Source organism: Ochotona curzoniae, unplaced genomic scaffold, assembly GCF_017591425.1.
Source record: "Ochotona curzoniae isolate NIBS_2020 unplaced genomic scaffold, NIBS_Ocur_1.0 scaffold_2453, whole genome shotgun sequence".
Taxonomy (NCBI): domain Eukaryota; kingdom Metazoa; phylum Chordata; class Mammalia; order Lagomorpha; family Ochotonidae; genus Ochotona; species Ochotona curzoniae.
Window position 1 is genome coordinate 12,764,757 of NW_024467094.1, and position 14,167 is coordinate 12,778,923.

General features: G+C 44.0%; 1 protein-coding gene and 1 non-coding gene across 2 annotated transcripts in view; one reads left to right on the forward strand and one right to left on the reverse strand.

Moving 5' to 3' along the window:
• Positions 1–3,793: 3,793 nt before the first annotated feature.
• TMIGD1 (transmembrane and immunoglobulin domain containing 1) overlaps positions 3,794–14,167 on the forward strand; it is a 29,062-nt gene continuing 18,688 nt past the window's right edge. The window contains exon 1 of the mRNA XM_041000981.1: positions 3,794–3,809. The gene's annotated coding sequence lies outside the window, so the exon portion shown is untranslated. The remainder of the gene's footprint in view (positions 3,810–14,167) is intronic.
• On the reverse strand, positions 12,276–12,380 carry LOC121170626. Its single transcript, XR_005886043.1, has one exon. It is a non-coding gene; the product is annotated as a U6 spliceosomal RNA (small nuclear RNA).

Below are 14,167 nucleotides of genomic sequence, written 5' to 3' on the forward strand. Positions count from 1 at the left end.
TGTATTTACTTATAAAATTGACACTCATGAACTTTTTTTTTAATTTTAGCTCCCTCATGCACAAAGACCATGTGATATTTATCTTTCATGTAATGTGAATTTTACTATAGACAAGCAAACAAAATACCAGCTCCCTGCATTCTTGGAGAGGCAATAGAATAATGAAGAACATGCATGGGGGAGGGGGAGTCTTCCTGAAACAATGGAAGCAGCTCTTGAGAAAGATGAGACTTCAGTAGGACAGCTCTGTGATGGGCCCAGTAATTTTCTTCAAGATGCCCTCAAGATAACTTCAGCAATCAGTTCCCACGCGTGACTTTTCAAAGCTTGTACAGAGTTAGTTATGGGTTTCTTTTGCATGTGACTCTGGACTGAGACAGGACTAAATAAAGCTTAGTTTCACTTGGGTTATACCTCATACCAATATTACTGACTTGCCCAAGCTGACTCTGGATTTTTTTTAAAGATTTATTTATTTTTGTTGCAAAGTCAGATATACAGAGAATAGGAGAGACAGAGAGGAAGATATTCTGTCGGATTCATTCCTCAAGTGGCTGCAACGGTTGGTGCTGCGCTGATCCAAATCCAGAAGCCTGGCGGCTCCTCCAGGATTCCAAGGCTTTGGGCCTCCCTGGACAGCTTTCCCAGGCCACAAGCAGGGAGCTGGATGGGAAGTGGGGCCATCAGGATTAGAACTGGCGTCTAAATGGGATCCCAGTGCTTTCAAGGTGAGGACTTTAGCCGCTAGGCCACTGCACTGGGCCCTGGCTCTGGATTTTAACAGCAAATTTGAATGGCACAAAGTACTCTTTTATCCAGATGTCATCGGATATTCTTACATCCAAAGATTTCCTCCTGTTGAAATGGTTTCCTCTGTACTCTGAACTCTTCCAAGTTCAGCTCACTAGGAAAAACAGCTCCCAGGCTGGTCTGATAGCTAGCAATTCCGCCTCTGATTTTAATGAAAACACTTGCTGCTAGTGCACTAGCATAAACAAAGCACGTTCACACCCAACCAGCTGGATTCCATCTCAAAAATACAAGCTGCAGCTCCAGAAGGTGGTGAAAGTGCTGCTATTTATGGTAAGAATCTGCAGCTCGCTCTCTCTCTCTCATAGGTCTGGGTGAAAAATGAATTATAGCATTGAAGAAAGCAGCTACTGAAAAACTGCAGCCCACAGGACCCAAACTCCCTAGGAGGCCTTGAGTGCCAGAGACACAGAATACCTGAGTGAGTTTGCAGTTTCTATGGCACCTGTTGTGGGGTACAGGAAGCAAAGAGAGAGCCCCGGAAAAATCACTTTCATGCTATTCTCCACATCCTGGGGTCTGCAGCCCATCTGCCTTCTTCCAACCTTTCCAAATCTTCTTGGAACATAATGATTTTCATCTTAGAATAAATTAATTCATACATGTAGCATTATATAAAAATATAGAAGTTGAAAAGGGATGTCATTCCAACTGTAAAGGTGTGACTCCCACAAAGGCAGCCTTGTTCACCATATTTTATTTGGAGGGTAGAACAAAGAGAGTGGAGCAGATCTTCCATATTCCCCAAATGGTCACAGCAGCTGAGACTAGGCCAGGCCACATCCAGAAACTCAGGTTTCCTGCATGAGTGGTAGGGACTCAAGTTGTTGAGGCATATGTAATGTGCTGCTTTCTGTGCATTAGCAGGAAGCTGCATTACAAACAGAGCAGCCAGAACTTGAGTCTGGCACTTTGGTATGGGATACAGGCCTACAGATTGGTAGCTTAACTCACAGTGCCACAATACCTATTCCCACACTATAGTCTTGAACATTAGTGGTCACTTTTTTTTTTAAAGATTTATTTTATTTTTATTGGAAAGGCGGATATACAGAGAGGAGAGACAGAGAGGAAGATCTTCCGTCTGATGATTCACTCCCCAAGTGACCGCAACGGCCCATGCTATGCCGATCCAAAGCCAGGAACCTCTTCCAGGTCTCCCACGCGGGTGCAGGGTCCCAAAGCTTTGGGCTGTCCTCAACTGCTTTCCCGGGCCACAGGCAGGGAGCTGGGTGGGAAGTGGGGCCGCCGGGATTAGAACCGGCACCCATATGGGATCTCAGGCATGCAAGGCAAGGACCTTAACCGCTGCGCCATTGTGCCGGGCCCAAAAACATAGATTTTAAACAACCTAATTGCTTTTCTCATTCACTGGCTCATTCGTCAAAAGCTGTCATCATGCAGTATTGGATCAGATCAAAGCCAGAAGCCATCCAAATCTCTTACATGGGTACCAGGAACACAAGTATTATCTTGTATACAAGGTACTTGTATACTTGTATAACAGAAGTATTATCTGCTGCTTCCCAGACACAATAGCAGGGAGCTGGATTGGAAGCACAGTGCAGCCAGGACTTGGACTGGCACTCCAAGATGGGACATGGTGTCCGTTGTGCTCATTTAACGTGCTATGATATAATCTGCCTCAGGAGGGAAAATTTTGAGGCCTAAGTATAAAAAGGACATGGTCTTAAAATAAAGAGCAGTTACTTCCTCAAAAATGACATTTTAATGTGTTCTCCCACGTTAGCCTTTTCGTTCTGCCTTATCATAGTATATATAAATAGAAAAAAACATTCTTTCCATAGCAGCACTAGTTTATAGACAGAATGTAGAATCACAAACAGGGGTTAGCATTGTGGCAAGTGTATTAAACTGCCACCTGTGATGCCAGCATCACAGTTGTATCCCATATGCTGGTCAGTTGGAGTTCTGATTCTTCTACTTTCGATCTGGCTCTCTTCTAATGAGAAAGCAGCAGAAGGTGGCCTAAGTACTTGAGTCCCTAAGCCCATGTGGGAGATCCACCTGGGATTCTAGGCTCCTGGCTTTGATCTGACCCAACCCTGGCTGTTGTAGAGCTTTGGAGAGTGATAGAAAATCTCTCTCTCTCTGGACCTATGCCTTTCAAATAAATAAATAAATCTTTAAAAATAAGCAATCCAAACTGAGTTAACAGGACCATATTGATAAAATCTTTAGCCTAGTAAGCCATGGTGCTGATGCAACAAGACATTTCTTATTCTCTGAGAATATGCTTTCATTGACATGCAGAAGAAAATCATGCAAAATTGTTCCAAAACAGCTCCTGGGGGACTGAGGACCAGAGAGGCCTCTTCACCTGAGGATGAGTGGGAGCTGGGAAGATATGATGTTCTCACACTAACACAAAGCTCTTGGGGCTCTCCTGTGCTATGTTTTATGTGTGCCTTTGAATGGAGTGTCAACTTCCGCAGCTCTAAGTCTTGCCTCTGTGGCTTCTCGGAAGGCAGGAAATGAAGAAACCCAAGCTTGGTGCAGCCAGGAGGCTGAGTCTGGTAGGTGTTAGCAAGGTGAGATGAAAATGTCACAAGGGTGAAACCACAAAGAAATTTAGAGCTGTTGTTGAGGTTAAACCTTCACAGCAGAGCCCCGGGAAAAAATTCTAGATCTATTCAGTGATTAAGCTTTGTGTCGCCACTTAGGATGTGGTGTGGAAAGAGAAAGAAGGGCATTGTAAATAAACATAATCTGAGAGTTCTCAGGATCTACACTCAGATAATTTCCCTTAATGTCTTTAGCTTTAAATGCTGTTTAGTGCAGGGGTTTAGTCTAGGAGTTCAGGTGTCAGGGTTCCATGTCCTGAGTTAGAAGCCTAGGTTTTGTATCTGGCTCTGACTTCAGATTCCAGCTTCCTTCTTAATGTAGAGCCTGGGAGGCAGCAAGTTACAACTTACGTAGTAACATCACTGCCATGCAAGGGAAGCCTGGACCAGCTTTGGCATCTGAAAATTGAACCAGTAAGTAGAAGCTTGCTCTGTCTCTTAGATACATTTTTTTTTAAAAGATGTATTTGTTTGTTTGAAAGGCACAGAGATGAGAATAGGGGAGAGAGAGATCTTTTATACTGGTTTACTCACCAAAATTTCACAATAGCCAGGGTTGGGCTAGGCTGAAGATGTGAGTCATGAATTCCATCTGGATCTCCCACATCATTGGCAGACCCTCAAATATGTGGGCCATCATCTATTTCCTCGTAGGCACATTAGCAGGAAAGTTGTGTTGGAAGTGGAGGCAGGAAAGGCTTTCTCAACCCTGGTGCAACGAAGCCGAAGATGTCTCAGAACTATTAAAATCACTCAAGTGACGCTCTCAGAACACTCTTCCCCATACCAGGGTCTCTAAGACGCCATCAAATGACCGTCCTTCATTCCCAGCTGCTGATGTACTTGACAGCAAGGCATGGCCCCTCTCCTTCCCCCCTAGCAGACACAGGAGAAAAAAAAAAATAATGGACACATTTGTCCTACCTCTATATCCCAATCCTCTGCACCCTAATCAGAGGCCTACATGGGCCTTCATCCCTTTCAGCTATGTAAACAACAATAAAAATACAAGAAAAGAGGAAAGAAAGAAACACTATGCTTTTTTAAAAATTTTTTTATTTGTTATTAACATTGTATTATGTGATACAGTTTTATAAGCATTGGGGAGTCCCCCCACCCCTCCCACACCCCTCCTCCCATAGTGGATTGCTCCACCTTGCTGCATAACCGCGGTTCAAGTTCAGTTGAAATTCCTTCATTGTAAGCATATACCTAGCATAAAGTCCAGCGTCTTATTGTCCAGCACTATGCTTCTTAAAAAAAAAAATGGTGGGTGGCAGGGAGTGAAGGCAAGACTCAATCCCAGGCACTCTGATATGATAGACCAACATCCCACCAGGCATTTTATACCATTGCACCATAACATCCCCTCAAATAAGTGTTTTAAAAAACTTTATTAAATTAGCATGACAAAGTTCCTAAATGTTTTATCCAAACTTATTAATCAGAAAAGCGAGACAACTGGCTTGATTCATGTTTTGTGCAATTAATATGACATTCCTAACATCTGTATGTACTTACATAGAATAACTCTTTTTTTTTTTACAAAAATATTTACTTTTATTGGAAATGTGAATTTTACAGAGGAAAGGAGAGAGATCTTTCAACTGCTGATTTATTGTCTAGATGTCCGCCACTGCCATTGCTGAGTCAATCTGAAGCCAGGAGCCAGGAGCATCTTCTGGGTCTGCCAAGCGGGTGCAGAGTCTTAAGGACATGGGCCATAAGTAAGGAACTGGATCAAAAGTGGATCTGCCGGGACTCAAATCAGCATCCATATGGGATGCCAGCACTGCATCCAGAGGATTAGACTACTTCGCCTTGGCACTGGCCCCAAATGAAAACTGAAGACTATTTGAAGAGGGCAGGCATTTAGTTCAGCAGTTAAGATGCCACTCAGTGTGAGCTTGAGGTCAAGCCCTGGCTCCACTTGATTTCAGCTTCCAGGTAATTACACTCGGTGAGGCAGCAGAGGATGGCTCTAGTACTAGGGTCCTTGGTACTCATGTGGGAGACCTGGCCTGCACTACTACCTCAGGCCAAGCTTAGCCCGGAAGTTGTGAGCATTTGAAGAAGGGAGATTCCTCTTGCTCTCATTCACTCTCATTCTCTCTCTCTGCCTTTCAAATCAATGTATATATTTTAAGTTTATATATATATAATGGGGACCCTAATCCTTAGAAGAGTCATGTAATCTCCTCAGTTGCATTAATACTAAGTGCTGGAATAGATTTGGAACTTGATCTTCCTGATTATGGCCCTCAATGTTAATTGATGGTGTTCTCTTTCCTACCCATTTCTGCTGCAGTGGAAGTTCCTGCAGGGTGGTGTGTGGGGATGATGGTGGGGGTGGGAGGGAGAGGAGGAGGAATACAGAGATGTGCAAATTAACATGATTCATCTTTGTTGTTCAGTGAAGCTCGCTGGGGATCTTCCATTAGACCTAATCAGATGTAGTCTATATTCTTTCTTTTTTTAGAAAGTCAGATATATATATATATAGAGAGAGAAGAAGAGATGGAGAGGAAGATCTTCCGTCTGCTGATTCTTTTCTCAAGTGGCTGGCTCCTGGCTTTGGATCTGCGTAGCATCGGCCGTTGTGCTCACTTGGGGAGTGAATCATCGGATGGAAGATCTTTCTCCCTGTCTCTCCTCTCTGTATATATGACTTTCCAATAAAAATAAATAAATCTTTTTTTTTTTTAAAGAAAGTCTGGTGTCCTCAGGTACGTGTCTATTACACAGGCTGGTAGATTTCCTGCTGTTGCCTTGATCTGGTGTGATTCCATGGTAGGACCAGTATAAGCTCATTTTTGTTCTTTCCCATGGCAGGAACAAAGGCTGCTATTATCAGTCCTGAACTATCTCTGGGCTTCTTAAGGATGTGCAAGAAAATAAATCTGTATTTTAAAGCATTCTAGATTCTTCTGTTATTCCTAATTGGATCTGATCCCAACTAATGATGCAGCTTTATTTTAATCCAAAACCTAAGCATATGAAATTTAATTCTAATCCTGCTATAATCTGACTGCCTCACTACTTCCTACTGGACAATGCTTTCAGTGGGAGATATTGCTTGTAAGTGACACCAGGTTCTAGTGTGCGAGGGGGTAAGAACCTAGAATGTGCTAACTGGCTGGCTGTGTCCAGGATGGGGGCAGTCTACAGAAAGCTTGGTGCTGAATCATAACGCTGGTTAGAGCAGGGCTTTGCCTATTCCTTGGGATTCTGGCATTTAGCAGGGCCCCCGAAAGGTTGTGGGACTCTGAACCAGGTTGCCCTGTCATCTATCCTGGATTTTGTCCAAGTCCAGAGGCCTGACAGGTGCAAGGCTTGTAGATCAAATTCCGGTTTAACTTAGATCCATAGATCCAGCAGGTACCTTTAAGAACAAGGAATGGGTGTCACCAGGGAGGAGGAAGTACAGATAAAAAACAAACGAAGCTGTTTTCTGGAAGTAGGCAGGGAAAAGGCACAACAGAAAGTCTGTATAAGGCACCGACGTGGACAGTGTTTGTGTTGTGTGTGCAATGCCAGCCAGAGAATTCTAGAAGACAAAGCCCGTGGCTGTTTTCTTTTCATGGCCTCCGCCCCTGGTGTTAGTGATTTTCCCCCACTAATGCCATGGTGCTTAGCTTCCCTCTCCCCTTCACAGCCTGTCCAGGAAGTTAACTTGTTTCAGGGCACATACAGGAGAAGCCGGTTCTGGAATATTTGAGGAAATTATAGCAGTGGAGAACCCAGAGTATCCACAGTTCTTAGATCCAAAGTGTCCCAGTCTGGAAATGTGAAGTCCTGTTCTGTGGGAAGGGCAGAAATTCAAACTCCAGCAGGAATCCAGCCTGAATATTTTTCCCAAACACTTCTAAGCTAAACTTGGCTTTAATCTGAAAACAAGGTAAGACCCACTCCTTTATTAGCTGTTCTCCCCTGGTCTCTAGGCCTCTAGTTCCAAATCTATGTCCCAGTACCTATAATTTTAGAATATATTTCCCTAAATTAGGTGGAGGGACCTAAGTCCAGAAGTCACCAGTCTGGAGAGGAATGGTTTGGGTCCTCCGGTCAGCTCCTGCATTGAAACCAAGATTCCCTCATGGTGGAGAAAGAGATAATATCTGTGGCTATGGAAGGACAATTCAGAGTGCTCCTTAAGTTTTTAAAGAAACTAGAAATATTGATGGAAGCTGAATGAGAAGCAGTTGGGGAGGTAAAGGGACAAGGTTGTTAGCACACTAGAGCCTCATCACAATGCATTTGATCAATTAATACATCAGGAAAAGTCAGTATTTTTTTAACAAATAATTATGATGTACCAGGTACTGTCCTAGGCATTAAAGATACAAGCATAATATAAATAATGCAAAATCATTACACTCATTATTATAATAATAAATTTACTGTGACTACCTGAATTAAAAATTCAGAGTTGTCTTGGACAATAGTATTAAACAAAGGAGAGGTAGAGAGGCATAGGGTTGTGGTTTGTTTTTTCTGACAAGCCTGTATTTGATTTTTCTAAGAGGTTTTGCTTTAAATTATTGACAAAATGTGTCCCTATTGTACTAGGTATAATTTTTAAGCAGGGCACATAATTTTTTTAAGGAACTAACTTTTCGGGCCCAGCGGCGTGGCCTAGTGGCTAAAGTTCTTGCCTTGAACTCGCTGGGATCCCAAATGGTCGCCGGTTCTAATCCCGGCAACCCCACTTCCCATCCAGCTCCCTGCTTGTGGTCTGGGAAAGTAGTCGAGGACGGCCCAAAGCCTGGGAACTCTGCACCCATGTGGGATACCCGGAAGATGTTCCTGGTTCCTGGTTTCGGATCGGCATAGCATTTGCCGTTGCGGTCACTTGGGAAGTGAATCAGCGGACGGAAGATCTTCCTCTCTGTCTCTCCTCCTCTCTGTATATCTGACTTTGTAAGAAAAATAAATAAATCTTAAAAAAAAATAGAACTAACTTTTTATTTTTAATTGAAAGTCAGAATTGCACAGAGAGAAGGAGAGACAAAGAGAGGAGCCTTCCATCTGCTGCTTTACTCCTCTAATGGCCAAAATGGCAAGAACATAGTTGATCCAAAGCCAAGAGTCCTGAGTTTCTTCCAGGTTTCCCGCGTGGGGACAGAGACCCCAGCACTTGAGCCATACTCTGCTACTCTCCCAGGCCATAAGCAGGGAGCTGGAACGTGAACTTGCTCCCATATGGGATGTTAGTGCCATAGGCCTAGGGTTCGCTTTCTTTGCCACCACAAAGGTTTCAGAGTACTTAAATTCCTTAGACCTCAGCTCTCCCTTCTGGTATTTATAGGTAAGACTGTTTCCTGGCTTATTATGGCTATTTGTTACAGGCATAGCATGAAGAAGGCATGCAAATGCCAGTCACCTTCTGATGTCTCTTACATAATATACATTTTAATTTTTAGACTTTTGAAAAAGATAAATTTATCTGAAGGACACAGTTAAGAAAGACAGAAGAGACAAAGAGAAAGATATTCTTCCATCAGTTGTTTCACTCCCCAAATGGTCACAATGGCTGGGGCCATCTTAACCTAGGAGATGCCAGGAGCTTCTTCCAAGTCTTCCATGTGCATGTCCAGGAACCCAAACACTTGGGCTATCCTCTTATGCCTTCCCAGGAACCTTAGAAAGGAGCTAGATCAGAAATGGAGCAGCCAGGACTCAAACCACCTCCCATGTGAGATACCAATGTCACAGGTGATCGCATTACCTGCTAAGCCATTATACTGGTTTCTCCCATGCAATATTATGCACCTGGGCCATTGTTGGGTCTGGCCCAGGTGGGTCACATGACTTCTTTGTCCATTTCTACCCATCTTACACGAAGATAGTCAAGTTTCTTCCTGTGCTAGCAGAAAAAGATACTTGGATATGACTCAAAATGTTGAGTTTTCCTACAAAAATATGACAAGAAGCGTATTGAAGGGTGGTTGAAATAACTGCAGCCAACACCAGAGTAAGTTTGATACTCAACTCTGGCTCCTGTGACTGAAGACCCTGGCATACAGAGATGATGGCTCAAGTGTTTGGGATCCTGTCACCCAAGTGAGAGACTTGCCTGGGTTCCCAGCTTCAGCCTGGCCATCTCTGATCATTGCAGGCACTAGGGAGTAAATCAGTATTTGGAAGCTGTTTGCCTTTGTCTTTGCATCTTGAACAAAAATATGAAAAAAACACAATCAAATCTTAACACACTTTCCATTTGAGTGGCACTACCCTGTTTGTGATACCATGTTTACTGCTCATTTGCGGACAGGCAGGGCAACCTGCTGCTCACTGTGGAATTGCTTCAGAAGGTTGCACAACTAGTTACCTAATCCCCGAGTCACTGAAGACCTCAGGATGTAAGGGAGAGAACAATTGTGAATTCAAGAGAGAGAGAGAGAGCAACGTCTGGGACCAGGTTTTGTTCACTAAAAAAACACTAACTGTAACTGTATGACAGAGCAAGGAGATGTGTGCTGAAATATACAAACCAGCCACAAAGAGGGAAGGGTGTACATGTGCTCCCTACATGTTTATGCAAACACACATACACAGGAAAAGAGCCAGCTGTTTGTGTGTGTGTGTGTGTGTGGTCCTTGCAACTGAATGGCTGATAAATGTTTAACAACCGTTCTGAACAGCATAGCCCTGATTGGTGGCGATTGACAATTTCAATAATATAAATACTCCTACCTGTCTGCAAGCTACTAAGTTGAGGTCAGTGAATGCAGAGTTGGAGGAGCTACAGTCAGGTCTCACCAGTCAGTGCCAGCAGGCTTCCAATAATGCTCGCTTTCAAAGCTGCCAGCTCTTTGCACTCATCTTCTAACATTGTGTATTTTTGCTTTCATCCCAGAATCCACTTGTATTCTGCAAACAGAAGTAGTCATTCCACCCAGATTATTTATTCCTTTGAAAATTTGTAGGTCATCGCAACTCACAGCAATGCTGGAACTGTAGTTGTCGCCATTCTCCACTGACTCTACACAATGGTTGGCAAGATCATTTGTTTATTCAGAAGGCACCAGCAGGATGCAATGGGTTTGTCAGGAAGCCACCTTGCCCCTACAGGCTTGGCAAACTCTTGCCAAAGCAATGCATCAAGCTGGAAAGAGGAGAGGCCCCCTCACCTTTGGTGGCCCTGGCAGTTCCCATGCCCTTTGCAAGGCAAGCGGCTGCCCTGCTCTTTGGCATGTATGTGACCCTTCTCCCCTTCCCATTGGAAACCCTTATGCATTAGCCTATTGAGAGAGTTTCCTTATGAAAATAACATCCCTAGCTGCTTCTCCTGTGACATCCTGTGTCTCTGGGTTTGGCCTGGCCAGGCCAAGCCGATCCAAGCCCTTTGGGGCTTGAGTCTTTTGTACTTGAGAGGGGACAAGCAGAACTTCTTTCAGGAAATGCATGCAAAATTACAATGATAATGTGAAGGGGCCAAGGTCTTTAGAAGGGGGCCTACTAAGCAGAGGGTCCGTGAAGCTGGAGCTTCATTAGCTTCCAGTAAATATACCCCTGGAGCCAGACTACACACTCAGAAGGAAACTGGCTGTTTGCCTGCAGGCAGTGGAATGTCGTGTGTGTGTGTGTGTGTGTGTGTGTGTGTGTGTGTGTGTGTGTGTGTGTGTGTTGAAGAGGAAGCTCTAGTCTCCTGTTCCTGTTTAAACATTTTGCTTCCAAGGCTGATGGGGTGTAAATAAATCATCTCATCCCACCTCATTCCTGCTGTTGGCACATGGTGCGGAATAAGCCAATGAGGCCCAGAACAGGCCAAGACTGCTCCCAGGAGGACTTCCTCCAAGCCCTAGCAAAGCCTCACACCAGAAGCACCACAGATGAGAAGGGACCTCTAGTGGCAACTGTACAGGCCACATCGCTGCCACCTTCTACCCATTCTCTGAAAGGTTAACTCTAGGCCAACTGTTCCGAGAAGTAGAGAAAATTAAGCACATGAAAACCCACTGGCTGTCTCCATTATGCTCTCAATGAAGAGGCAGGGACTTTGAGGTTTTGGAAGCTCATACACTTGGGTTACCACCTCACTTTATCATCTTCATTCCAAGGTCTCTAAGTGATTCTCATAGGCATTGCTAGGTGTATGTGGGGTTGGAGTGGCAGAACCTATAGATGATAGAGACTCAGAAAAAGTTCTCTTACTCTTTCCTTTCAGCCAAAAATTCATCCCAGCAAAGAAGGAAGGAGACTGTAGGCTAAATCAGAGGGATTTTTGCTTTTGATGTAGATAGATTGTGGAGGCAAGAATGATATCTTGGTCTGTTCAGGTTAAGATGGGAAACCATCGGACCCGGCGGCGTGGCCTAGCAGCTAAAAGTCCTCGCCTTGAAAGCGCCGGGATCCCATATGGGCGCCGGTTCTAATCCCGGCAGCTCCACTTCCCACCCAGCTCCCTGCTTGTGGTCTGGGAAAGCAGTCGAGGATGGCCCAAAGCTTTGGGACCCTGCACCCTCATGGGAGACCTGGAAGAAGTTCCTGGATCCTGGCTTTGGATCGACATAGCATTGGCTGTTGTGCTCACTTGGGGAGTGAATCATCGAATGGAAGATCTTCCTCTCTGTCTCTCCTCCTCTCTGTATATCTGACTTTCGAATAAATAAATAAATCTTAAAAAAAAAAAGATGGGAAGCCATCTTCTCAGGAAAAGTGCAGGAATAAATATTTTCAGCAGATTATCTGAAATTTAAAGATTGTTCATGGTGGTTCAAGAAGCTAAATTAAGAATGACATTTGGAAAAGGACACTTGCTGTATGGCAGCCAAGAATCTTGTACAAATCCTGATCCCTGCTCTGTCACTAAATGGTTGTTTCCCTTTGGAAACTCCCTTTACCTCTCTGAACTTCATCCGTTCATCTGCGTGTTTTTTTTTCAATGTGGAATATTTCAAGAATCTGTGTCATTCTTATGCAAGGGCCATGCTAATCTTCTCTGTATCATTCCAATTTTAGCATATGTGCTGCTGAAGCAAGCACTGTTCATCTATTTTAAAACGCAAAGGTTAGGAGCCAGCATTGTGGTGCAGTGAGTTAAGCTGCCACCCCTGGCATCACTGGTATCCCATTTGAACACTGGTTCAAGTCCAATCCAGCTCCTGCTAATATACCTGGGAAAGCAGTAGGAGATGAGCGATATGGGAGACCTAAATGAGGTCCATGATTTCTGCCTCCCAATCCTGGCTGTTTTGGTCATTTGGGATTAAATCTGACAATGAACAATCTCTGCATCCCTCTACCCTGCACTATCTCTCAGATAACTTTTTAAAAAAGATTTATTTATTTTTATTGGAAAGTCATATATACAGAGAAGATCTTTCATCCATTGATTCATTCAGCAAGAGTCTGCAACAGCCGGAGCTACGCCCATCCGAAGCCAGGAGCCAGGAGCCTCTCCCAGGTCTCCCACGTGGGTGCAGGGTCCCAAGGTTTTGGGCAGTTCTCAATTACTTCCCCAGGCCACAAACAGTGAGCTGGATGGGAAGTGGGGTTGCTGGGATTAGAACCGGCGCCCGTAAGGAATCCCAGTGTGTGCAAGGCAAGGGTTACTGTGTTGGGTCCTCAACTAAATAACTCTTAAAAGTAAATAAAAAGCAAGGGTTAGATAGATGGAGACTTGTCAAATGCAAGGCAAGACGCCTCTTTAAATTTGAATTTCAGAGAAACAATTATTTGTTTTAATATCAATATTGCCCAAATACTGGCATTATCACTAACTAACATAAGGTATGCTTACACTTAAAAAAAAAGATTCATTATTTAGCTGAAATTCAAGCTGGGACACCTATATTCTTATTGGATAAGTCTGGCAACCTTAGACAGGTAGGAGCTTTTCAAATCTTGAGTTTTAAAGATTTGGTGATGGAGGAATCCTAATACAAGAAGATCTGAAATAAAAGAATTGCTGCTTGTTGCTTAAGATGGAAAACTGTGCTTAAGATGAAAAATCGTTCTGTGAACGATTTTAATCAGTTTGGATGATGCTGTTTTGAATTCTGGATGGAAAAGGCAACTCACTGCATCTGTATTGGTTATAACGCTAGGCTCTAACTGCCAAACTTCTAGCTTTTTCTGTCACTCTAAAACCTTCTATGGAATTCCCAGGGACAAGGCCACATGACCCTGATGGCCTGCTACCCTCAAGCCATCTGCTGAGTTGCAATCCCTGCCCCATTGTGTAGTCACAGTTGGTGTGAGTCTGTTAACACAAAGGTCTGTAAGGACAGTGTAGCCCTTCCTACACTCTAGTTGTTTCTCACACTTGTTCTTTGTTCCCACAGTAGACAGTTTCTTGAAGCCTGTGTACCCACAGAGCTAGTCCCTCACTGGCAACCCTGGCCACTCATCTCCTTTTGAGATGGTGCTCCCAGCTTGCACCTGGAATTTATATCTAAGTGGCATTCTGTTCATTTCTCCTTCCATCTAAGTTTCTTAAGTGCCCATCATGCACTCAGTCTTCAGCAGGATTCCTCCCACCTTCATTACTTTGGCCAATGTGAAGTTGTGCTGACTGTGGTTTGCAAAGGGAGGTCTCCAACCGCTGTCAGTGTTAATTGGGAAGACTGGTGTTGCTGTTTTTGAAGTTTTATTTACTTATTTGAGAGGCAGAATGACAGACAAAGGGAAAAACAGAGATCTCCCATCTACTGGTTCACTCCCCAGATACCTGCAACAGCAGGGCTGCCTAAGTAGCCCAGAACTCCCTTAGGGTCTCCCACATGAGTGATAAGGACCCATGTTCTTGGACCATTACCTGCTGCAGTCTC